Source organism: Rhynchophorus ferrugineus, unplaced genomic scaffold (assembly GCF_030347505.1).
Source record: "Rhynchophorus ferrugineus isolate W39M unplaced genomic scaffold, kcgeb_rfMv2 rfM1, whole genome shotgun sequence".
In the NCBI taxonomy this organism is placed as follows: Eukaryota; Metazoa; Arthropoda; class Insecta; order Coleoptera; family Curculionidae; genus Rhynchophorus; species Rhynchophorus ferrugineus.
The window spans coordinates 74,407,696-74,434,145 of NW_027472580.1; the positions used below are offsets into that span (position 1 = coordinate 74,407,696).

A 26,450-nucleotide genomic window follows, 5' to 3' on the forward strand; every position below is an offset into this window, starting at 1 on the left:
TACTAGGGTATATACATTCAATCGCCTTGATCTAAATTTTAAGCCTACTTGGACTTAAGGCGTCCAAAAGATGTAATAAAAAAGTCAGTATTTTACTGCATGTTAACGGGATAAAATTTATTCCAATTAGCCAATACCTTTTTCTAATATTAATATCTAGTTTTTTTTAATTTGATCTTTCAAGTGTAGTTTCGGGCGCGGTATCATTCTCAAATATTTCTCGGTATTTTTTACAGTTCTGCGTTCACTTTTTCACTTCGTTATTTTATTCGAAATATATGATGTAAACATATTTAATATCACTGAATATAAATCACAATTGCTTAGGTCAACTGCAAATTTTGTTTACAGCTGTTACTTAATAAATTACTTACTAGGGTCACTTAGTAGTCGACAGTCATTACGGCAGTATCATCAGCAAAATTAGGTGTTATGTTATGTTGCTATTCAGCAATAAAATACTAGCGTACAATACTCCCGAATATAGTTCTTTTAATTTCAAACAGGCAGATACTCTTTCTTGTGATAATAGGAGCTCTAGAATTTACAGTTTAGCTCTTCGATAGATCGTCATTTCTTGACAGATTTGATAATTTAACAATTTTGCCTATAAAACTAGGGAACATTTCTATTAACATTGTACAATAACTTACAGTGAAGATAGAGATGATCAAAATCCTTGACATTTTATTTGGATCTATAGGCCAATATCTTGGCCTAATAATGTCCATAGCATGTTAATATTGTGCATGAACTTAGTTGAATTCTTGACAGCGTTGGATACTCGGATAATAGGGAATTTTTGTTTTATTATTTTAATTATAATTCGACAATAATTCAAGTAGTAAATAGTAAAAAAAATTAAAATAATATAATTTTATACTTTTAATTATCTATTTAGTTTATTTCCTTAAAAATTGATACTACCATATACAATTTGGAATACTTCTTTTGAAAATGTTTCCCTTTCATAGTACATGAGCAGTGAAATGAATGAAAAGAGACGAAACCAGAAAAAAAAACGGGACTGCGATATGGTTTAGTATTTTAGCGCGAAGGGAGACGGCAGTGGGGGAGAGAAAAAAAAATTGACTGGCAAAATCCTGGACCGCGTCTCGTATTTTTGGTGCGGTGTGCAACGGCATCGTTATACTAATGTGGCTTGTTACGCAGTCATTTGTCTGGATTTGGTTTATCAGCCGTCGTTTATAAATGGTTACGTTTTGTATTTTCGCCCAGCGTTCGGCTGACTCTTGTTACGCCGACGGAGTTTTTATTGCGTTTATTTGGAAATGCGGCGCCGACGGACGGGAGATAAAAATTCCAGGTAAAAATTTTTAACAAAAGATTAAGAAGAATGAAGAATATCTACGTTTTGTCATAGCTTTTTGGATTATACGCGAATATCATTATATTGTGCATTGTTAGACAAATATATTACATATATAACAGAATAGAAAACGATTAGGAGAATGATCAGATGACAATACCTATAGTTTTGAGTCAGTGGCGTATATTTTAACTGTGACATATCTTACTAGATGTGACATATATAAATAATTTATATTATATCTTCTTTTTTCCTGTAATACTTAAAACAATGTCGGCTTTGTTCGAACACTTATCACTTGTGAACGGCGGGATTGATTTTCATGGTTTTTGATTTGTTAGATTTGCCTCCATCACTAATAGTAATCTTAAAAATATTGGAGAATTGACGAAAAAATAAAATAAATAAAAAATATTTTCCCACACAAAATGTGTCACAATAACAACTATTTAATCGATTGGTCTCACTTTTATGTCGCAAAAGTTTGTAATTTGTTTTGAAAATGGTTTTGTATGAGAATTATTATTAACTATTATTATTAACGACGCGACCAAGAAGATCTAATCTTTCCCAATGGAGCCATAATTAGACTATTGGGAATCAATTAACCGATGAAAAACGACAAATTGCAGGAGAAGAGCGCCACGCTGGTATGGAAGGAAGCTTCGTGCTTCCTACTACGTCGTGTTTCTCATACACAAAAGCAAAGAGAGGCAGCGCGTCAAACGGCTAGATTAGAAACGAAAAATCGTAGAGCTTGTCGAACAAAAAAATCCTTAAGTATAACAATTCGGTGAAGTCCATTTAATACAGTTGCAAATATATCAAGAAAGGCAGTAATATGGCCGTTTTTGCCTTCCAAATGCTCAATAGCGGCGACGAAATTACGCTCTACCAAGGTTCCCTATTCACGAACGTTATCCCGCTGTTATGCATTTGCCAGTGCATCTGGAGAATGGAGGAAGAGTATATTTCACAGCGTCAAATGCCGCTCAGCGTGCTGAAACATCTCCAGACACAACATTAACCAGTTTCCTTAGGACATGGCAAAGTGATTGTTGGCACGAACATTGCTTTACTCGGAGATGCTACATTATTGCACTAGGAGCGCTTCATCGGAGAAATTTTTACGCCGAAGATAAGGTGATGCAGTTCCTGGTCATGCACAACTCATGCACACATCCAAATAATGATGAATGCTTCTATTAGAGGTTGTTGCTGGTAAATATTCGTAGTCAACATAATTTGAATTATTACGAACGTTTAATAGTATAGTGTTCCCAAAATTTCATTCAGCATATCAAGAGCTCACGCGACGATACTGAAAGGAATATTTAAAAATGAGTTAGTTCTCATTTCGAGTATTCCAATGATCCTAACGGATATAGCCCTTGAATTCAAACAAATTGAGTTCCCAATTTGTCTGGTTTTCGCCATGATGATTAAATAAATAATAAAATAATAAATCACAAAACTAATGCCCGACCGTTTATCGTCTCAACTTAGAAGATTCGTGTATGCCTCATTGTCAGTTGTACGTGACATGTTCACATGTCGTCAAACTATCTGCTCTATTAGTCCTTGCGTCTGATAAAAAAAGATCGAGATTAAAATATACGAGATCACAAGCTGCTTCAATGAAGAGAATTAATCGCATTGATATAGTTGATTTTTGTACATTTATATTTTTTTGTGTTATCTTCTGAAGTACTGAACTTAATATATATTTAATACTCATTGTGTTACTTCCATAAAATCTCCAAGTGCTTTGTTTGGTGTCTTCTAAGGGCCCTTCCCAAAAAAGAATCAAAACCTGATTCTATTTTCAAATTAAAGCGGTGCTTAGTATCTTCCGAAACTTCCCTAGGAGGATTCCAATCCTCATAGAACATTTGCTGGGATTTAGTCAAGATATAACTTTATTCCCTTAGTTTGCATGGATTTTGGATCTTTCTTCCAGATCTTCTACGATTATACTTGCTTCTTCAAAATCATTTCGGTAGTAACTCCCACCAGGCTCTTATAGGAGACACTTGAGACTTGGACGTTTCAGATATTTAGTAGCTCTCCAGCGTGAATACTCTACATTATAATTAGCAGAGACTTTTGAAAAGTATGCAGCGATTAATGATCTCTTCTAGTTCGTTCGTTCGTCGTTTTTTAAATATGGAGATTAATAACCTGCTGCAATAGGTAATTGAAATACTACCTATCCGTGTGTTTATTAACTAGAATTACAATTTTTAATTTCGCGATTACTCTGTCTCTGATGGTTAGGTATATTGGAGAATCATCCGAGTTTAAAACGGCACCACTTTCAATTTAAAAATAAATTTTTACTTTCAGTGATGCATACTGGTCTTTTTCAAAGTTCTTGATATTATTTGACTAAAACAGCACTACCTCACCAAGCTGTATTGGCAGGATGAACAGGATGATACAAGGAGTAATATTTAAATCATATAAACAAGTCGTTAGTAAAATGGGTCAACGCGTTAACGTTCCACTCCGTTATGCAAACGTGGTTATTGTTGGGAATTTAGTATTTTAATGTTGCTTTCAATTTTATGACGGTGCAGGTTCCGGTCTTGTATAATTTGTATTGTTTGCCATAGTATTACGTAGGAATTAGGCTGTTCTATATTGGCTGGATACCTTGTTTTCATAACTTGGCTGTATAGTGTAGAACCATGGCCGATTTTAGTCTCAATTTTCTTGGTCGTGCTGAGGGCACTACTTTACAGTTTACAGGTTTTTAGGTTTAATATTAGAACTTTCTTTTTTCCAGTTGGCACTGGCAGAATTTTAGTAGTAAATTCTCCGGCTTGTTTAAGGGAGCTTTAAAGACCTTTAGTTGGCAATTTGATGTCTCCATTCTATTTGTTTTCATAAGAATGCCATGAAATGTGAATCTTTTTCTATTCAGTAGTTAAATTTAGTTAGTTAAAGCTTAGTTAAATTTCTATATAACATTCTGTATATCTTTTTCGGCCTCAATTTCTATTGTAGCAGTTCTTATCGTCCAATTTTTGGGATTTTTTTTTGTTCTTATCGTCCTGTTTCTGGCATGAAGAACAATATATATGTATAAATATAAGGAATAAATTACTTCAGAGTTTATGATTTATAAAACTAAATCAAAGGCTATTTTAACTTTACTTTTGTTGTGTTTAGACTCTTTTTAATAGCATCATGCTGAGGGTGAGATAATTAACATTTATTTACATTACTTTACATTAATTTCATTATATATTTCCTAATAGTGTTAAAGGAGTTTCCTGTTATCCCCCAAAGAACTGCATATCCCTTAGATTTCTATGCATACTTTCCATATTAACCGTTATCTCTAAAAGAGTTTTATTTACTTATGTGTATATTGAAAAAATAACTCAGTGTTTTTATATTTTTCAAAAAGTATACTGAAATAGAACTTTTTTTTAATCTCAAGTTACAGACTTCATCTTTTTTGAGCGACTTTAGTCACTCTAAACCATGTTAACATTCAATGCAGCGGCAACAGAATTAAAATATTTTTAATAAAAGCACCATCAGCTTAATATTTACTAGTATCAATACTTATCACTTATCACTGATGTTTTTAAGAATTTTGCAGACATTTGACAACTGGAAGAATGTTGAAGGCTGACTCGGTTACGGTTCTTTACGCACTAAACAGCATTGTCTCATCTCAGCATCTACATAATAAAAATACGCTTAATTTGTATTGAAAGTAGGCCTTTTCTTTTCCTAGGTTAGCTTTACAAGATATTTGATCCAAAAAATATTCAGAAAATAGTTACACTCTAATTAATAATATATAAGCATAAACTACTTTTATTTATCTTTTGTTTTATTTCGTGACATTAAAAGTTAAGACCGTTGGATTGTTTGGAACTCTTAATTTATTTTACATCAAAGCCTTTAAAGAAATAATTTTGTAATTTTTCACGCTGAGTCAAGATAAAAATGCCGGTTTAAACCATGAGAAACGAGCGTAACCGCATAAAGGACACACACTCAAGCAATTTCCCGAGTAATTCTCCCGGTAATAAACTGATCTTTCGCCAACAAAAGCTCCACACGGTCACATAAAGTTCGACCGAAAAAAAAGTCGACGGTCGTCTGTTTGCAGTTTTACGCAACCCCATTTTCCAAGTTAATTTCTGTTCGTCGTCAAACGGTGCGCTAATAGCTCGAAATTTAGCGATTAAAGCCCTCGAAAGGCAGTCTCTGTTCACTCGTGATTCTGTTAGGGACAGATGTTCATTATAACTTTGATTCCGTAAGTTTTAGGGTCGTTTGGGCGGTTCTGCGACGTAACGTATTATACACTTAATTGTTTGACATCGATGGAACGATTCGCTTTTCTAATTAGTGGCATATTTTAGTTGTTCGTACCTCGTCAGGTATTTCATTAAAATGTGATAATACAATTTTAATTTTCAGTTAACAATACCATCGTGCTTCTTACAATGAAATAAAGCTACCTTCATTATTTTATTTGTAAGGATTACGCATTAATTTTCACAGAATATTATAAAAGCAGTGCTCTGTATAGAAAATTAGTTTTGAGACTGATATATAGATGACATTACTCCTCATTAGCCTATAAGAAAGTACGTTTACTATAGTCTATTCAAAACAGTAGTATCAATATGTGTCTGTCGAAAGTTATAAATGCATTTTACAGTCAGACAATATCATCCTCCTAATTTTATTCCATTGAAAAAGAGATATTATAATTACGGGTACTAAGCCGGCAAACGTTGTTTTAACGCTTTGTTTTAATAAATTGCAAATCGCTCCGGTTTTTATTGCACATATTTTTTGCGCATTGCAGCTGCACTGAATATTAGTATAATTTAATAAATTTTTTTCAGACAAAATTATTAGTCTGAAACGTATCCATAAAAAGCCAAAACATATACAGCTATTTGAGGGATATAGAATATCACTTCATACATTGTTGGGTAATATAGGATTTAGATGGTGTGAAGATAACCCACAAAGAGATTTATTGGAACTTTCAGAGATTGCTTTTAAGAGAATACAATTTTAAAAACACATAACAAAATCAAGGAAGAATTACAATATCAATTTTGTATTTAGTCGGCGTTTGACTTTCACAGAGTAGTCAGTGAAACGAAAGAACATCTGTGTCACAAATGCGGCGTTAAAAAAAGTCTAACAATAACATTTTAAATCCTGGTGAAAAAGTGAAAGTGCGATCGGCACTGGCGAAAGGCCAGTACAGTAGAAAATAAATGCAAAAATACCATAGAACTTTAAGGGTCGAAAACTCAACATCCGGACCACAAATGCCGCGCAGGATAATTTGAAACATAAAAATAACCGTATTATAACAAAAATACGTAAAAAAATATATGGAGAATAACACTGCACAAAAAATGGATAAAATGGAAATATCGGCATGAGTCGTATTACTTATTACAATTTTGAATTTAGAGAACACAACTAGAACCCAGAAAGAAAAGGCACTCTACAATGCGTGGATGAACGAAAAGTCGGCGCGGGAGGGTCTTGAAATTGCATTAGCCAATATGCAAAAGCAAATAAATGCCCTCCAGCTACAACAAAATAAACAGAGCTCTGAGGGCAGGGACAATACAACGATAAACCACCAAGCCAACAAAAGCAGTCCAATTCCTCCAATTCTAACATATGAAACAGATGAAGAAGAATTGCAGAAAGAAGTAGGCTGGATAACGGTAAAAAATAAAAAAAGAAAAGCAAATAACTCCCCAGGAGCTTCAACGCTGCAAATAAAAATAAAACAAAACTATGAGCAAAGTAAAGAATTTAGAATGCCCAGTCCACCCCCAATTATCGTAAGTAATGTTACCAACCTTGACCTGCTTTACGAACCACTGAGGTCCAACTATATAGTGTTCAAAGCAACTGTACTAAACAATGGACAAATAAAATAAAATTGTAAAATAAAGTCAATGAACTGTATAAAGCAGCTGCTGAACTAAGATGTAGTTATATGTCAACTGGAAAACAAACTTATTGGCCGACTGATCCAGAGAAAACCCCAGACCTGTTAGATTTCTTCATATTAAGAAACATAACATCCAACTAAATAAAATTCGAAGAAAATTTTGAGCTAATTTCAGATTATACGCCAGTGATTCTGACGTTGGGCGAAAATATAATAAGAAAAGAAAGAAACCCAACGTTAACAAACAAGAGAACAGACTGGGAAGGATTTGCTAAAGAATTGAACAAACGGATTCAACCAAATGTAGCCCTCAAGACAATTGAACAATTAAATATTGAAGCAGAAAAATTCATAGTAGATTTTCAACAAGTTGCTTGGAATAATACTCCAGAAGTTAAGAGTACAACTAAAGCAATTAATTATCCAAAAGTAGTCAAGGAAATGGTGCTGAAAAACGTAAATTACAAAAAAAATGGCAACGAAACAGAATACCTGAAAATAAAAATAGTTTAAACATTATAACCCAAAGACTGAAAAGGAAAATATTGAAAATGAAAAACGAAACCATAAATGACTATCTGAGAAATATAACAGATGATAAAGAATCTGATTACTCACTCTGGAAAGCTACAATACATCTAAAGCGCTCATGTCTACACTGTCCACCTATAAGAGATCTACGTGGGAATTGGGCACGTGACAATCACGAAAAAGCAGAATCATTGCAATATCTAGAAAATAATTTTCAAACCAAACGAAACTAATATTGAACATAATTTTCCGGACATACAAACCGAAAATTCGATGATTGAATTAATCACGCCGAAAGAGTTAACCAATGTTATTAAAACTGACGCTAACACCAGGAAATCACCAGGATACGATTTAATAATCAAAGAATTACTGCAAAAGTTACCAAGAAAGGGAATTATAGAACTCACCAACTTGATCAATACAGCATTTAGATTAAAACATGTCCCAGTCATTTGGAAGATGGCGGAAATTATAATGATCCGAAAACCTGGGAACTCACCAAACGAAATAAAAGCCTGTAGACCTATATCACTGCTGCCAAAAATATCTAAAGTTTTTGAAAAACTCCTGTTGAAAAGAATAATAGAAAAGAGAAGAAAACCGATCATAGAGAGGAAAACCCTAATACCTATACACCAGTTTAAGTTTATTAACAAACACTCAACAATTGACCAGGCCCACAGAGTAACAGATGTTATTGAAAAAGCCTACGAAATTAAAAATGCATGGTCAGCTATATTCTTAGAGGTGGCACAAGCCGTCGGTAAGGTTTGATATGAAGACCTTGTTCATAAACTACAGGAAATTCTACCAAAACAACACACCGAACTAATAAAATCATACATTACAACCACAATGTTTAGAGTCAAACAAGAAGAAGCTTACTCTACAATATAAGAAGCTAAAGCAGGTGTACCACAAGGAAGTGTACTGGGACCAATGCTTTATCTACTCTACACTTGTGATATATCACAAACGGAAAATATTACGATGGCTACATATGCTGACGATCCTGCAATTATAGCTGTCGGAGACAATAGTGCAGAAACCTCACGAAAATTACGTGACTTAATTAATTAATTAAGTGACAATATAAATAATTGGACACAAGAATAATTGGAAAATAAGAATTAATGAAAGTAAATCTGTACATGTGCAGTTCACCTATAAACAGGTCGTATAAACACCAATAACATTAAATAATACTATCATTCCATATAGCAACAACGCTAAATATCTCGAAATGAATCTCGATGCAAAATTTCGCTGGAAGGAACGTATAAAGAATAAAAGAAAGGAACTGGAATTGAAATATAGGAAAATTTACTGGCTAATTAGAAGAAAATCACAATTACCAGAACATAATAAATTGCTGTTATATAAGCAAATTCTGAAACCTATATGGACATATGGTGTTCAATTATGGGGATGTTCTGCAAAAGGTAACATTAACAAAATACAAATTTTTCAGAACAAGGTCCTGAGAAGTATTGTGGGTGCACACAAATACTATAACTCCATTCTCATAAGAATATTGAACTATTGAAGCTTTTGGATACCACCAAAATAAGACACAGACTCAAAAGAATCAAACCGTCTGATCTTGTGTAGAGTCGTGTAGTGAAGTGCATATATTAAAAAACACAGCAGTGACATTTATAAACATTATTTCACCAGAGACTGAGATAGGGCCGATGGTTCCTCCTAGTTATATACCTAGATTTAAGTTATCATAAAGCAAATTGTAGTTAAAGACGTAAAGATGGAATTGTAGGTACGGCTACTAACAATGTATTAATTAAATAATTACATATATATACATATATATATATATATATATATATATTTAATTTAGACCTAAATATTTCAAAATAGAACATTCGGTGGCTCATGGCAAGATGATAATAAATATAGTGTAAAGACAACAAATGTTGATGGAAAAAGGTAAATGTTGAAATAGCTATCAGTTAGGTTTTGTTAGTCATAACATTTATTAATAATTCATTGTAGACATATAGTTGTTCATGCTCGAAACAGGAACGGTTTTATTCCAGGTGCAGAATTAGTGTTTTTTCCTAAGTCCAAGGACTACCATGGAAAAATAAACAATAACTTGTTTTTGCAGTAGATTAAAAATCATATTTTAAACAACTTAAAGGAACCATCAGTTATTATTACCTACAAAGCACCACATCATTGTACACTGGTGGAAAAAATCCCAACAAGTGGATCAACAAAAGTTGCAATTAAGGAATGGCTTAAAGTACATAAAATAAGTTTCGAGGAAACCATGTTAAAGAATGTACAATTTCAAATTGTTACTCCATAAATATATACGAAATATTTAATTACATTGTGATGTGATTGAATAAAACTTAATGAATGTTGTTATACGATTCAACGCTGACAAAGAGCAAACAACTAAAGGTCAGTATACAATTAATATACTTTAATTGTAGGAAATTGTATTATAGCGTGTGAAAGCTTTATGAGCATGAGTGTTATTGCTCAGAATATGAACGTTTGTTTCAAATGTATGAGGAGGGAAATAATACTTACTCTTTTGCAGATATGGCAAATGCATTAATATATATATATATATATATATATATATATATATATATATATATATATATATATATATATATATATATTGATTATATTTATTGATTACATTGAATATATATATATATATATATATATATATATATATATATATATATTGATTATATTTATTGATTACATTGAATATATATATATATATATATATATATATATATATATATATATATATATATATATATATATATATAGATTGTAACAGAACAAACTATAGAGAAATATAGTAATATCATAATGACTATATTTCTCTATAGTTTGTATATATACTATAGTCTGTTTGTACTATATTTCTCTATAGTCTTTGTGTTTAAGCATGAAACATAAATATGCCCTCTAATGAAATTAAAATACATTACTCAGATATACAATTGTTAATTAAGTGTATTAGGCCTTTGAGGGATACCACTACATAAAAAAAGCACCTGGAACTCTATCTATGCTAGTTTGGAAAAAACTTCAATATATATATAATAAAACAACTCTAACCCATAAATTACTGCGGCTGCATAATTAAATGTAGTTTTAAATTATTCAACAATATATGCATTAGATGTATTATAATATTGAAATAAATTATAGTAGATAACATTTTTATTTCATTATTTTATTTAGATTAGAATTCTGTCAGATATCAGATCTAAAATGTACAAAAACTCTGATTTGTTGCGGCAACATTGCGTCTTTTTGACAGGTCACTACTGCTTTGAAAAACTATAATTCTTATTAACATTCATTGTTATTATTAGCATAGTTACTTTTATACTTATTATGTTTCTTTGTTAAATTACATATGTCTATCCGTAAGTTTTAGGGCCGTTAGGGCATTTTGCGACATAACTTATTATACTCTTTTTTGTTTGATGTCGATAAAATTCATACTCATTCACTCGTCAGGTATTTCATTAAAATATATAATAATACAATGTAAATTTTCAGTTAAATATACTATCGTATAAACTCACTACTCTATTTAGTCAACAATTTTTTGTTTGATACATAGATGGCCGTACTCCTCATTAGTCTATGGGAACTTCCGTTTATTGGTTCCGTTTAACATTAATTACTCTTGTATATTTCATCCGAATAATACCAATCAAAGCGTTTTGCTACTCCACTACTGGGGAAAAAGTAATTTTGCAACAATTTACAGAGATTCTGGAGAAGAAACCGAACCAAATGAATTTCAAAAATCTCTTTTTAAGACAGCTTTATCGTATAAATAGGGCCTTGCAGACACTGGAACAAATAATAAACTGACGGAACAAGGTCCATGCTATATAGTGGATGTAGTAAAGCTTTCCCGCCAATTTCTCTTTTTTGCCAAGTCTCTACTATCTGTATAGTCTAGACTTTGTAATATGGTAACCAAAGTATTTAGCTTTTTGTTGGTATTCAGTCTTATTTAAATAGTTATAATCTATTTTATGGTCGAAGTTTATTTCCATAGCGCTATCACGAGAAATATGCCGAAGCACTGCCATTTGTTTAATATTTTCGTCGACTTCTTCATCGGTTCAACAAACAGCTTTCATTAAGCCTGTTGTACAGTTATCTCAACCTTCGCTAGGCAATGATTTAGCTATTTACACCTTTGTTTTTGAAGAACTCATTATTAATTGTTTACTCATAATGGATCAAGAGCAACCATGTTTCAACAATTCAAACCTGTGCTGGAGTTTTTCTAACTAATTTTAAAATATGTTATGCCATTATATGACTATGTTAAACCAAGGATGTGATACTACACATTTGAATAAAAATGGTTGCTTGCAAAACAGGGGAGTCGATAAAAGTCATACAAGAAGCTAAGGTTGAAGGTAGAAATCATTTAGCTTTGAACGTTAATATTAAGGTCAAGGTTAGAGATAATAATATCTCCTACTGCTACCTCGAATCGTACAAAAAATTGTTTATTTTTCTTTGTATATCGCTCTGTGGTGGAGATATTTATTAGCTGAGTGAAATTAAAAAGCTATAATTACAGGAATTTTATGATAGTAAAGGAAACGGTAAGAGTGGAGACCTCATTTAGAGACTAGTAAAAGTAGATATATGTAAAGTAATCATACATTTTTTATGAAATAATTTGAATTAAATACTACGGTTCACAGCTCTAACATATAAGAATAAATGTTATATTTAACCTTGAAATTATTCCTGTTATCATTTTGAATTCTGCAGCTATTTCGGAATGAAATTTTCACACAACTAATCAATTGAAAAGCCCCCGGCCTACCATAATGAAACAATTTTTTTTTGCAAAATTACTTTTTTTAATCAACATAATTGATTTCAAGTGTGATACCCCGATTACAATGACCCTCCAACTTATTGATACCATTTCTGTACGATACGATTTGTACGATTTGATACTATACGATTTGTCCTTAGCTTCAAAATAGGGGTCAGTTTCGGTGATCACCTCTTCATTCGACGAACATTTCTTCCCAGCGAGCATTCTAGTAGATCTGAGAACAGGAAATACTCATTGGGGGCCAGCTTTGAAGATTATGGTGGATGAGGAGGTAATTCGAAGCCAAATTCATGGATTTTTTTTCGTTCGTTTTCACCGTTTCACCATTCGTTTCATCGTTTTCACTGACTTGTGACACGGTGCATTGTCTTGGTGAAGCAGCACTTACTTTTTCTTCAAATGCGGCCGTTTTTCGGCGATTTCGTCCTTTAAATGGCCTAAGACTGCTATGTAATAGTCGCTGTTTATGGTCCTTCCCTTTTCAAGGTAGTCATTGCAAATTATTCCAAACGCATCCCAAAATACAGACGCCATAACCTTGTCAGCCGACTGTTGCAGCTTTCCACGCTTTGGAGCATGTTCATCGTTTGCAGTCCACTCATGACTGTCGATTGGACTTCGGAGTGAAATAATGGACCCATGTTTCATCAATTGTCACATATCGATGCAAAAACTTGGGTTTATTACGCTTGATCATCTTCAAACACTGCTCCGAATCATCATGTCGTCGTTGTTCTTAGTCAAAAGTGAGCTCGCGTGGCACCCACTTTGCACAGAGCTTTCTCATATCCAAATATTCGTTAATGATATGATGTACACGTTCAGTTGATATCTTTAAATTAATTTATGATCATTCAAAATCATTTTGTGGATTTTTTAAATGTTTTCGTCGGTAACAACCTTCACTGCGTTCACCGTTTTCGGTAGTAATTTCACCACGTCTAAACTCAGCATACCAATCCTTGATGGTTAATTTCCTTAGGGCAGTATCCAGAAACTCGGCATCAAGCCAAGTTTTTGCTTCAACTGTATTTTTTCCCTTCAAATAGCAATATTTTATCAACAAGCCAAATTCCTTTTTATCCATTTTGTTTATTATAACAAAAGTTACTTCACTGAAAATGGTATAATTTACAAACTAATGATTCGACAGCTGTCAAATTTATATACGCATCTCTTGAGTTTTAGGGCTAACTAATAAGCATATGGAATTCTATTAGCGCCATTTATGTGTAAGGCCGGTGACTTTTCAATTGGCCTGTTATGATTATTCTTATTTGATTTCGTTGAAAATGCTATATTACTAATTTAGCAGCTAATTAGTAGGCACTATAGAATATTGATGCTGTTTGGATTTTATAACTTTTAAATATTTGGTTTCATATTCTGCACTTACTTTTATTATTTGATATTTCAACACCATTGTATATTAAGCATCAAGAATTACAATTTAATTGCCATTTTTATGGAATTACTAATGCAACAGAAAACTGTACCTGGTCATATATAAATAACCCATGTAGAAGGCAACTCTCACAAGAAGCAATAAATAGTTTACAATTTCTCGTTTTACATTTCCTTATGTGTTTTCACTGTATGTCTTAGTATAATTTTGATTACTCTGATAGCAATTTTATAATAAATGTAGAGAATTATCTACAAATACTTACATTATCTATTTGTGCGTCAATTTAATCTGAGTTTTGACAATTCGTTATTTCCCGCTTGTTAAGCATTTAGTTATATCAATCGTCAAAAATGTAATTAGCTACACAGTTCATTAATCGTAATCGGTAATCTACCGATTGGCTCGTAGTTCAGGTAATTTAAAAACAAATCGGCTTATTACAATGTAAATTTTGGTTATTTAAACATTGTTAGGTATTTTATTAAAGCATAATAAATTATTTCCAATATTTAGTTAACCAAAAAACTAAAATTATATTTATATTATGAGATAAACCTGAGGTTTAAAATAATGTATTAGAAGCGAAACTGGTCTGTAAATGTGGTATAAAATATCAGTAGCAGTATAAATTGATATTATTAAATTTGAGTTGTAGTTAGAGTCTATTATTTTATATTTAGAGAAAAGTCATTTTTATGAAGTTGAATTGTTATTTTATGAAACAACCAACTAATCTAATAAATTTCTTCAATTTCCGCAATTTCAATATAAACACATGTGTACTCTCTATACATTCCCGTCGTAAAGCATATTACCTCTGATACCCTTTCTCATTTTGTTCGTATCAGTTTAATAAGCTGAATTCGTAAGTAAACACTAACATTTACAGGCTGTCCCAAAAAACTGCATGAAAGTTTAATTTATCCTAACATGAATGAAATGCTTAGGATATTCATCAAACGTGGAGCCATTTTGAAGCCAATGTAAATTTGTTTGTTTGCTCAATGTTACGCAGTCGACTGTTTCTCGCACCATTAATCATTTTAAAGAGCTTGGCCGTGATGGTCGGCGTCCAGAAAGTTGAGAAATGTGTACCTCCAATACTTGCAACCACAAGATTATCAAGAAGCGAGCATTGTGAAATTCTTCAAGAAAAGTCGGCCGTGAGACTGGTATAAGCAAGCTGTCGGCTCATCGAATAGTCAAAAAGGAGCTGAACTCAAAAAATTCAGCTAATCACAGATGAAAATAAGAGCATACAGCTCGAAAGATATCGCCAATTCGAGCGTCGGGCCGCTGTTCAACGGTGGGAGCGCATCTTCGAACGGACGAGAAGATATTCACAGTTGAGCAAGCACAAAACCACCAAAATGGCAGAAACTGATCCACTGAGATATAAAGAAGAAGGGAAGAAGAAGGTCAAGTATATCGTTGTGACATTTTTAAGGCTTGCGTATGTCATCGGGCTCTGCAGATGCAAGACTGCCGAGCTCATTTTCCGGACTTCATTACGCCGGAAAAACAGCCTCTATACTCACTGGATCTCAACCCGATGGATTACAGGATGTGATTTATTTAAAAGCCAAATTCTGTGTACACGCCTCAAAAGTTTGGAGTCGCTAAAGCAATGTCTACATCGGGAATGGAACTGAGTGTTTCCAGAAAATCTACGGCCCATCGCCGGATATTTCAAGTTACGTTTAAACCTGTGTCTCGCCACGGGGAAAAGCTACGTCGAGACCGGCTGGATAAAAGTCCATGTTGGTGATATTCATTATTGTTTTGCTAAATTTATCTGATTTAAATATATTATTACTTCAAGGATTTCAGATAGTTTTTGTGACACCCTGTATATATTTTATTAATGAGTAAATGGTTGAAATACTAGAATATACCACTAGAATGTTATACTAGAATAACATCATCTCTATGACTGAGTGGCTAACAATATACCTGTTAGATTCAAGATCACTAACCACCAGCATTTCTCAGTTAGTATTAACCTTCAAAAGAAAGCTTAAAATTTAATGATCATCTATTCTTGAGATTATTATTGTGTTAAAAGTGACAATACATTTGTTATTTTCAAAAGCATGAATCAAAAACAATTTCGTGTTTCAATTTTACACTTCTTGATTGGAAAAATACTGTTCAATCAAAGAAATGACTTGAGAAGCGTTATAAGGACTCCGATCCAAAATATACAACAATAAAATGTTAGTTTGCTGACTTCAAACGTGGTCGTAGAGATACCGAGAATGCAGAACACAGTGCACGTCCAAATGAGGTGGTAAAAGAAGGCCAAAATTGCAAAGAAATGAAGCATATGGCGAAGGAAAACTCGCACTAACCACCAGCATTCTTCACTTTCTCAGTTAGTATTAACCTTCAAAAGAAAGCTATTAAAATTTAATGATAACCTATTCTTGAGATTATTATTGTGTTAAAAGTGACACTACATTTGTTATTTTCAAAATCATGGATCAAAAACAAATTCGTGTTTCAATTTTACATTTCTTGATTGGAAAAATATCGTTCAATCAAAGAACTGGATTGAAAAGTGCTGTAAGGGCTCCGATCCATAATAACAATATAATGTTGGTTTGCTGACTTGAAACGTGGTCGTAAAGATGCCGAGAATGCATAGCGCAGTGCACGTCCAAATGAGGTGGTAAAAGAAGGCCGAAATTGCAAAGAAATGAACGCAAATGGCAAAGGACAAATATTTTTTCATCAAGGCAACGCACCGTATCACAAGTCCATCAAAACAATAGCAAAACTAGAGGAATTGAACTTCGAATGGATCCCATATTCACCGTACTCGCCAGATTTAGTTCCACCGGTTACTGGTCGCGAATAAAGGGGTTATCGCCGAAGCTGAGGCTTATTTTGACGCAAAAGATACATCGCTCAACAAAAGGAGTATTGAAATGTCAGAGAGGTGCTGGAATGATTGTGTGGCTCTTGATGAACATTACGTTGATGAATAAGGGCAATTTCAAAGAAAAAAATACGTCTTTTGTTGTGTACGCCCGGAACTTTTCGGCCCTTAGAAAGTGATCTTTAGCAACCTCTTTTAAACAACAAATATACCATTAAGGGGGCTTGAAATTGTTATAAATAATCGGATGGAATAAGGTCTGGGATATAATGAAGGTATCGAAACTTCCCAATCGTACCAATTTCACTCAGTTTTCGCCAAGTCCTTAATATGCGGCCTAGCGTTGTTGTAGTACAAGACAACACAACGACTTTGATTTTTTCAATGATTGACCGGCCTGGAAGGGAAATGTTTCAAAATTTGAATATTATTCTTATTTAAAAAATTATAAAAATTTTCAAACAAAGAAACGACCAAACCACTTAAACACTCATACGAAGTATACATATATTAATTGCGCTGCATTTTGCGGAAGTATAAAAACAAGATACAAGGATAATCACAGCCTAGGGTTCTATTTCCCAAACGCAATAATATATAAATCTCATAATGTAATAATCTCATCGATACCGATATAAGTTATATAACCAAATATTATTATTAATATCAACGGAGCTATCATATATTCAATGAATATAAATAAAATATTAATTGCATTTTAAAGAAACTGAAACAAATATAAAATTAAATTATTAAGAATACTCAATTTTAATATAATTTTCCTTTTTTTATTTCAAAATTTAATATTATTATATTCTATAAAATATAATGTTACTCTATATAGTATACATTATAATGTTATTTAAAAATTATTTTAAAAAGGTAAACATCCAGCGAATGAAATATTATATTACCTTATAGAAACTACAATAAAATAATTATATAGGATAATGTATATGACGCCAAAATAAAATAAATAATGAAGGATTGAGCAATTAAAGTTATTGTACTATTAATTATCTTCTTGTTGAAGCTAGCACGTCATTATCATTCGAAAACTAAAAAAAATATTTGCCATGGACCTTTGAAGAGCATTTAATTTCTGATTAAATTTCAATGCGTAAAAAATAACAGTTGTAGATAAAGTCCTAATAATTTGGCCAACAAAAAATACAATTTTAAGCTATTAGCTTTAAAAATATTTTAAAATATACAACATAATCTGCATTATTTATCATAAATCCATTAAGTTTCTTGAATAGATTATGAGGAACTTCGAAGTTAGAACCGTATCGAATTATCGAACCACAAACTTTACGGGACGCTTGCGCTATATTTAGGAAAACTACTGGACATATTTATTTTTCTCCCAAAAAAGGTTCATTATGGATGACGATAGACATAGCGGATTAGGTTATTCTTTTTATTATTGCCTCATTTAATGTGCGCGATGACAGTGAAGTACATAGGCTCAAACTCAAAATAATATAAGAACTGATTAATAGGCACATTGTCCTCTGCTTCAAAATAAGCCTCAGTTTCGGCGATCACCTCTTCATACGACAAACATTTCTTCCCAGCGAGCATTCTTTTGAGACCTGAGAACAGGAAATAGCCGCTGGAGGCCAGATCTGGAGAATAAGGTGGATGAATGGATTTTTGCCATTGTTTTCAATGACTTGTGACATGGTGCATTGTCTTGGTGCAGCAACACTTTCTTTTTCTTAAAATTCGGCTGTTTTTCGGCGATTTCGTCCCTCAAACGGCCCAATAACGCTATGTAATAGTCGCAAAATACACATGCCATAACCGTGCCAGCCGACTGTTGCATTTTTCCACGCTTTGGGGCGGGTTCATCGTATGCAGTCCTCTCGGACGACTGTCGATTGGACTTCGGAGTGAAATAATGGGGCCATGTTTCATCCATTGTCACATATCGACGCAAAAACTCGGGTTTATTATACTTGATCATCAACTCGTCGTTGTTTTTGGTCAAAAGTGAGCTCGTGCAACACCCACTTTGCACAGAGCTTTCTCATACCCAAATATTCGTGAATGACATGACGTACACGTTCAGTCGATAACTTCAGGATGTCTGCTTAGGTTAGGATAAAGAATATATGGATTTAAATGTAACAGCGCCATCTATGTGTCAGGCCGGGGACTTTTCAATTAACCCGTTATCTAAAATAAGATTTGTTTGTACAGCAGATCACATATTGAAGCGATCTTTTACATGTCAGTATACTTATATTGTATAACGGAAATCATAGTATAATACTTACTGCCCACTGGCAGATTGTTGATCTTCTAGATTGAAGATTGAGATTGAGATTGGGGATTAAGATTCTAGATGAAGAGATTAATTAAAAAAAAATGTTGTCTCACTCTCTTGAGTAACATTTTTTCCAGAAGTTTCGATAACATTGTTAATTATGATATACATCAGAGAGATTTAGCATCGGAAAATTGCTTACCAGGCGTTAGTATCATAATCACATACGCCACCTTCCAGCATACAGCTACATACAAAGGCTGCCTTCAATAAATGTTTGATATTTATTATGAACTTTTCTGTCAATTATTTAAACAGATTTACATCCAATCCCGCTGTTTTCCTTTAATTCAAGTTTATCATTTTCTTCTTGGTTAATTGGAGTCTGGACAGGCACTTTGTTACCCTCGGTTGGAGGCATACACTTTAAGTTAATGTTCATCAATTACCTCTACTTTTTTTTCTATTGTGAGTATTTATAAGAGAGGTGGGGTACTGTAAGCCGCCATCCTCCTTGTTGCACTCTATATTGAATAGAAGGCTATTAAAGATAAGAGTTCATTGAGTTCCATTTCAGATATTCAATTTTTATATACAGTGGATTGATGAACTAATATGAATACCTGACATGTACACAATATATTTTTATTAATAAGATGTTGAACCACCATTTGCTCTTAAACAAGTTGCAGTTCGTCGAGTCTGAATAATGTTCAATGGAATGTTTTCCCATTCTCGCACAAAGACATCCAGTAATTGCAGATTAATAATGTTGCAGATAAAAATATAGCTTCCACTCTCTACCCTAAAATCCTTTCACAGTTCAATTATATTGAGATCTGCCAACTGTGATGGCCAGGGAAGATGTTTGATGATATATTGATGTTCCCCAAACCAAGATTGAAACTTCTTAACTGTGCGTAATCGTCTTGAACTATAACAGTGTTTGACTGCAATATATTAGTCATAGTAAGAACATCATTAAATATGTCAAGATTTCATTCATCGGAAACTGGCCAGTGATGTTAATAAGGGGACCTGCCGAATAATAGAATTTCCCCATGCTTACCTCTAAGAAGCACACAGTCAAGACCGTCTTATAGATATTCAGTAAAGAGCTCCCTTTTCCTCTATTGTGGTTTCCTATAGGAGAGATAGGGTGTTATAGGCCCTTTATCCTCTTTGCTGTTCTCCAAATCGAACCTATATGCTGATGGTTCTAGAAGATAGGAGTTAATTGAGTTTTTCAGCTTTCGGACGTCTAAATATAGGGGATCCATAAAAACATATACATAACATACAGTGTTTACTCAAAATAAGGTCTTGAGTCACCATTTGATTTTGAAACAGCTTCATTTGTTCACCTTACCGATTCATGGAGTAGAGATATTGACAATGAATATCATAGTTATTGCCTTGAAAAAGAAAAACAGTAATTTAATATGATTATAGGTAAATTGCTCTGTTATCAAATTAGCATAATTATTTTGAATGTAAACATGAAGATTTCGACTAGGTTACTCGAATGACTTAATAAAAATATGGAGACAAATTAAAAGAACTAACAACATCTTTTAAAATATGTGGTTAGTCCCACAATTATGCTTTTTTTCACGGTTATTTAGTAATTGTTTTAAAAATATTTTACACTTCTAAATTATACAATAAATTATTATACAATAAGTTAAGGTAACCTTATATATTCATTAAGAGCCTGTAGTAACCATTGTAATCCGTCTTCAGTGTTTGCGGATATTTTTGCTTCATCAGCATAACTTATGATTTGGTGCCAGTGTCGTCCCATTCTATATCCACGCTGTTCTTTAGTCATTTCTTCTCTTATCCTGTCCATTTTGTTATTAAAAATAAAGGTAAAAATAAGGACTAAGGGAACTGCCCTGCCTGATGGAGGTATTCCCAATGTTTAATTATTTGATGGTTTCTGTTAAGTTTGGGTGTCTTTCATTCCGCGTTAGTTCGTTCAGAATATTAGTTAGACGAGCCCTGTCAACACTTTTGATTAATTTAGGAATCTTAAGCGTCTTTGCTTTTTCTCTTCTATGGCCTTCTCCATAACATCTCAGTCCATAAACTCTGCGTTAACCATTGACCAGTTTTTCCAAAATGCTTGTTGTTTCTCTCTTGTTGTTTGTTGCTTTAATAGGATGGTAAACATAAGTTTCATGGATCTATTAAATATGGATATTCCTCGTTTGGTGAGTCTGAGGTTTTGCGCTCTTAGTCTTTTAGTCTGACATTTTCTGCTAAATTATTCTGATTTTTTTCGATCCAATATAAATCTCAGATGTAATTATTACATCCTAAATGATAACTTAAGGCTTGTGTCAAGTTTGAGATACGAAATAATTTTTGCTAGTCGTATGAAAAATTATTGAAGGGAAGATGTTAGTTTTACTATATCTTCCTATTTATTTTTGTCCCTTATTCTATTGGATCCAATATTTTTATCGTGATTTAATAGAACATTATTCTTTAAGGCAACAGGGAACATTCTCCCTTTATTACTGCAGCTTAATTACCGTATCGTACAGCACAAATACAAACGAAAATCCGCCGCATAATTTTAAAATTATACCAATAAGCAAACAAAAGTAAAACCGGCGCTTGCCACCGCTCGCCCTAAAATAAAAGGATTAACAGCCATCCAGCCGACACAATTTCCCTTTCGCCAATTAAGCGAAAGAACGAAAAAGAGCGCCGCCGCCGCCTTTACGACACCCCGACACCGCCGTCCTCCTCTAAACTGGTCTTATCCGTCACGCTTCATCCGTTTGCGGGGGCAATTCTTATTGCGAAGGTGTCCAAAACTTCCTCCGCCTCGGCTGCAAGACAGTACCAGTTCCGACTCGTAATTAATCGCCGAGCCCCCTCGCTTCCTCCCCCCGCCGCCGCCCGTTCAGTTTTAAATGTCCTGATTAACTTGTGGTCTCGCCCATGCCCTTTCAGATAAGGAAAGGACGGACGGTTCCCTTCTCTTAAGTCCCCGCCGTCGGCCCCCTCTCGTCCCTCCGAAATAATTAGGGTGTTTCGTTTCAGAATTCCGGGAAGAGATAGTTCTTGTATGCCGGGGGCGATGGTTGGAGGCGGGAAGGGGTGGCGCGGTCGATGCCAGCGAAAAAAAAACTCACAAACGGATGAACATATTCGGGACTGGAAGATCTTGGGGGTACGATATGTTTTTGTGCCGCTGTAAGACCTTTATACATTAAGGGTTATTAAAGTAAATGGACCATTAGAAGGTCTTAATGTCTCTCCGGTCTATATTTTAATTTTCGGTACGCGACTCAAGCCGTATATCATTAGCCCGTAAAAGTACGTGAATATAGACCGTAGAGCCAGGATATACCGGCATAAGAAATAAATGGGGAAGTTTGGTATTATCCATAAACAATATGTTAATATGTGTGGGATAGTAAAAAATTTAATAATTAGACGGGAAATATAATATTAGAATCGTTGTTATACATATTAACTTTTTAATACGACTAGGTTTTTAAGGTTAAATGTTAAAAATAGCATTAGATCGGATATCGTCTGACATAAGAGGATAATCGATATCTACTCTGGAAGCTCCATTTTTCAAGAGCAATATTATAGATTAAGACACATAAAGGAGATAGACACTGTTGTATTGCTGATCATATCGTTACCGACATATGTTAAATATTTAAACATTATTAATTAATTGATAGAAGTGGAATTTGGAAGTGGAGATTGGAGCTGACTGTTTTCATCATCAGCATTCAACAGCATTCCACTGTTAGGCCGCCTTCGTTCTTGCCTAGGACAGTGACAGTGTATGATCTTGATACATGTCTTTTCCGGAATAAAAGGTCGATTTTGCCACAGAAGCCTATGAGGAATTGGCTCATCTTTCACTCTACAGACATATACACACAATTGTGAACTGTGCATCTGTGTTTACTGCTCAAATGTACAGTAAACCCAGCATATTAATAGAATAGCTTAATTTTTAGCATGTAAGATTAACAACATTTACATGTAAGTATCGCAATATTTGAAATATGTCAAAATTACAAATATTAGACTGTAATAATGCCTAACTCGTGGAGTCAGACAGAAGCATTTACCTTTACAGAGCCGGATTTTAGTCTTCATAGTAAATCCTCTCTTTCACAAATACTATCTAAAAGAAATAGGAGATCCTGCAGTTCGTATTCTAAGTATTATTAGGGATCGCCCTGTGATCGAAATTCGACCACAATTTATTAAGTTAATCATGTTAACAGAATTAAAAGAGTATCAGAGGAAAAGGAATAATTTAAAAAATTATATGTTATAGAACATGATAAAAATATAAATGTCTGCATATTAAAAAATATTAATATAACTATCTCAACTTTTTTACATGGAATTTAATGACCATCACTGAACATTATGACAAAGTATACGTAAGATTATTTCTTCAGAACATCGAACACTGAATAGTAAACGAAGTAATACATGTTTGTATATTATTAAAATAGAGGATATACGAATAAAACAATTTTGAAGTCGATATTTGACTTTGCATCAATTACAATTATGCAATTGATAATTTATTTTTTTAAATTTAGAAATGTGTTATTAAACAACTTAATTTACAAAACACCAAATACAACTTACCAAAATTAACTTAACTTAAAATTAAAATTAAAACGTTAACAAATTTACCGTTAATAATTCATAATTTCTTCTAATTGTCCTGTGTTCCATTTATGCACTGCTGCTTTTATAACTGCTATATATATTCATTACTTCTTTTATGTATTTATATAGTATTTATCTTTAATCCATATTCTTACGTAAAATATGTATTACAGAACCAATAAATATACCAGGATAATTAAAAGAATAATTTGTTTAAATATATATTTCAATAAAATTGCATCGGTCTTTGCTTATTTATTCCACTTTTCAATTTTGCCCTTGTAGTTAGCTCATTTTTAGTTTGTTTTCTATGGTTTCAACTTATAAGATCTTATATGTTATATATATTCTGCCCTCATTAGTCTTATCTCCCACATGTGAAGTAAGAACTTACCAACAAATGAGGAATCAAAACTCTGTGAAGCTATTTTATAATTGTTAATATTATTTGGAACATGTATTTTATGTCTTCATGCGGAAATTAATATACTTATTACCTAGAATGTTAGGTTAGTGATTCGCTAAGAAATTTACTAATTTACTACAGAAACCTGAAATGGCCTATAAATTAATATCATTAATACTTACAGAAAACTTTTAATAACTTTTAAAGTTTTCTCTAGTATAACAATATAATATCTCTCCAAAATCATACCAATTACTATTAGTTTTTAGGCTAAAATAGTTTTTCTTAGCTGTTCTCTTTTTACCAGATATCAAATTAAAACAAACTTGATTTCGAAATTCTAAACATCTTGTAAACAAAAATTATAAGTGATTCCTATTATTTTCGAATTTTTTAAATCTATGTTGGGATTAAAATTTCGTAATAAAATTATAAAAATATTTCAGGTTTTTTTACAAATGTTTATACTTTTCGATAAAGGGGACACATTAATTTGTTTTCTCTGTAAAAAATATAAAATAAAATTTTATGCGATCATATTATATTTAATAATTTTTTATCCAAACTTGCCACACCTTCTTAATAGTTAAAACAATATGGGAATAAGCGAAAATATCACAATATCTTAAATAATACGGATTAAAATTATTTCCTTTAATAGTGTTTTAACACCACTATTTTAACTATTTTAATGGCGTTTCGAATATAAAATTTAGAAATTTGCGTAAAAATTTGTGTTTTGGCATTTTGTGGTAAAACGTTGCCAGGTTTTGATTTAAACAATTACTATTGTTTAATTAATTTGCGTTGGGTTGAATTGGAAACGCGTCAACCAGTGCCTAAAATTTATCCGTCCGTCCGGTCAATGACCGAGCACCCGGGTATTCATTTTAAAACGCAGGTAAAATATATTAACTTCTCCTTAAAAAAATTTTACGGCCATCTGGATCCCCAAAATTGAAGTAATTTGACACCCATTTTTCATCAAAATTTTTAACAATCAGTTAATTAATAAATGTTATTAACTATCAAACTTGATACCACGCCCGTTCCATATCATAGGTAACCGGGTACCCACTAGGATTAATGTATATGAACGACGGGTTTATACACACTTAAGAGACTACTTATGAAAGTATTTAGTTAATTTGACTTTTAGGTTAATAATAGACAATATAGTTTGTAATTGTTTTTATTTAAACAATAATTAAACTATAATTCTTATTATAAACAATAACAAAAATAGTAAGCAAGAAATATATAACTCCGTTTTATTTTATTTTATTTTATTAATATCGTTTTCCATTCTTTTAATTCTTATTTATTTACATTATTTTATTTATTATGATACAGCACCATATAAAAATTGAAGTACACTAAATTATTTCGTGCATCCTTCACATGTCATGGTTGTAACACAGTGTTCGTCACAAATAGGGTTCTCACATACGGAACATATTTTTCTAGTTTTGCGACGTTTTTTAAATTCACTTTGTAGACATTCATAGCATACACCAGTAATATTTTCCTCCCAGTTGAATCGAGCATCTGAAGGTTCAATGATACAGATGATGTTCGCTGATGCGCATTCGGAATTATAGCTCGGCCAAGAATGGCTGCTTTATTTTTCTTCAAGGTACCAACAATTGTCAAGTTCTAAGATAGTAAAAGTTTTTCCAGTGAAAGAGTAGTGAAGAAATTATCCATTGTAATGTTTCTACCGGTCCTCTATACGGTGCGACCAAGTCTTCATTCACGCAGTCATCATCAGATTCTTCTGCATCGGATGTTTTCTCCAAATTCTTATTTCTCTGAGAGCGGGTGACTCTATTGTAAACAATTTAAAATTTATTTATTACTATTTTCTTTAATATTGAAAACATAAAATAAATAATTTACTTGAAAATAAAACAATTAAATCTCTCCTTACCATCTAAAACTCGATGAATCAGCCATTGTATTTAGATTAAATACAATTTTTTTATTAATATATTATTATTATATTATATTTTAATATATTAATAATATTAATAATTAATATTAATTTTGAATATTTTCTTTTCACTTTCAATGTATATTTTATAGTATGTTCACTACGCTTGTGGAA

At 32.7% G+C, this 26,450-nt stretch overlaps 1 protein-coding gene across 4 annotated transcripts in view; it reads left to right on the top strand.

Moving 5' to 3' along the window:
• Window positions 1-26,450, top strand: part of LOC143199833 (major facilitator superfamily domain-containing protein 12) — a 236,859-nt gene that overhangs the window by 166,259 nt on the left and 44,150 nt on the right. Inside the window, exon 1 of one of the 4 annotated variants that reach the window (XM_076409975.1) lies at window positions 1,126-1,327. The exons of the other annotated variants lie outside the window; for them this stretch is intronic. The gene's annotated coding sequence lies outside the window, so the exon portion shown is untranslated. Of the gene's footprint in view, window positions 1-1,125; window positions 1,328-26,450 lie in introns of those variants that run through there. 4 annotated transcript variants of the gene reach the window in all.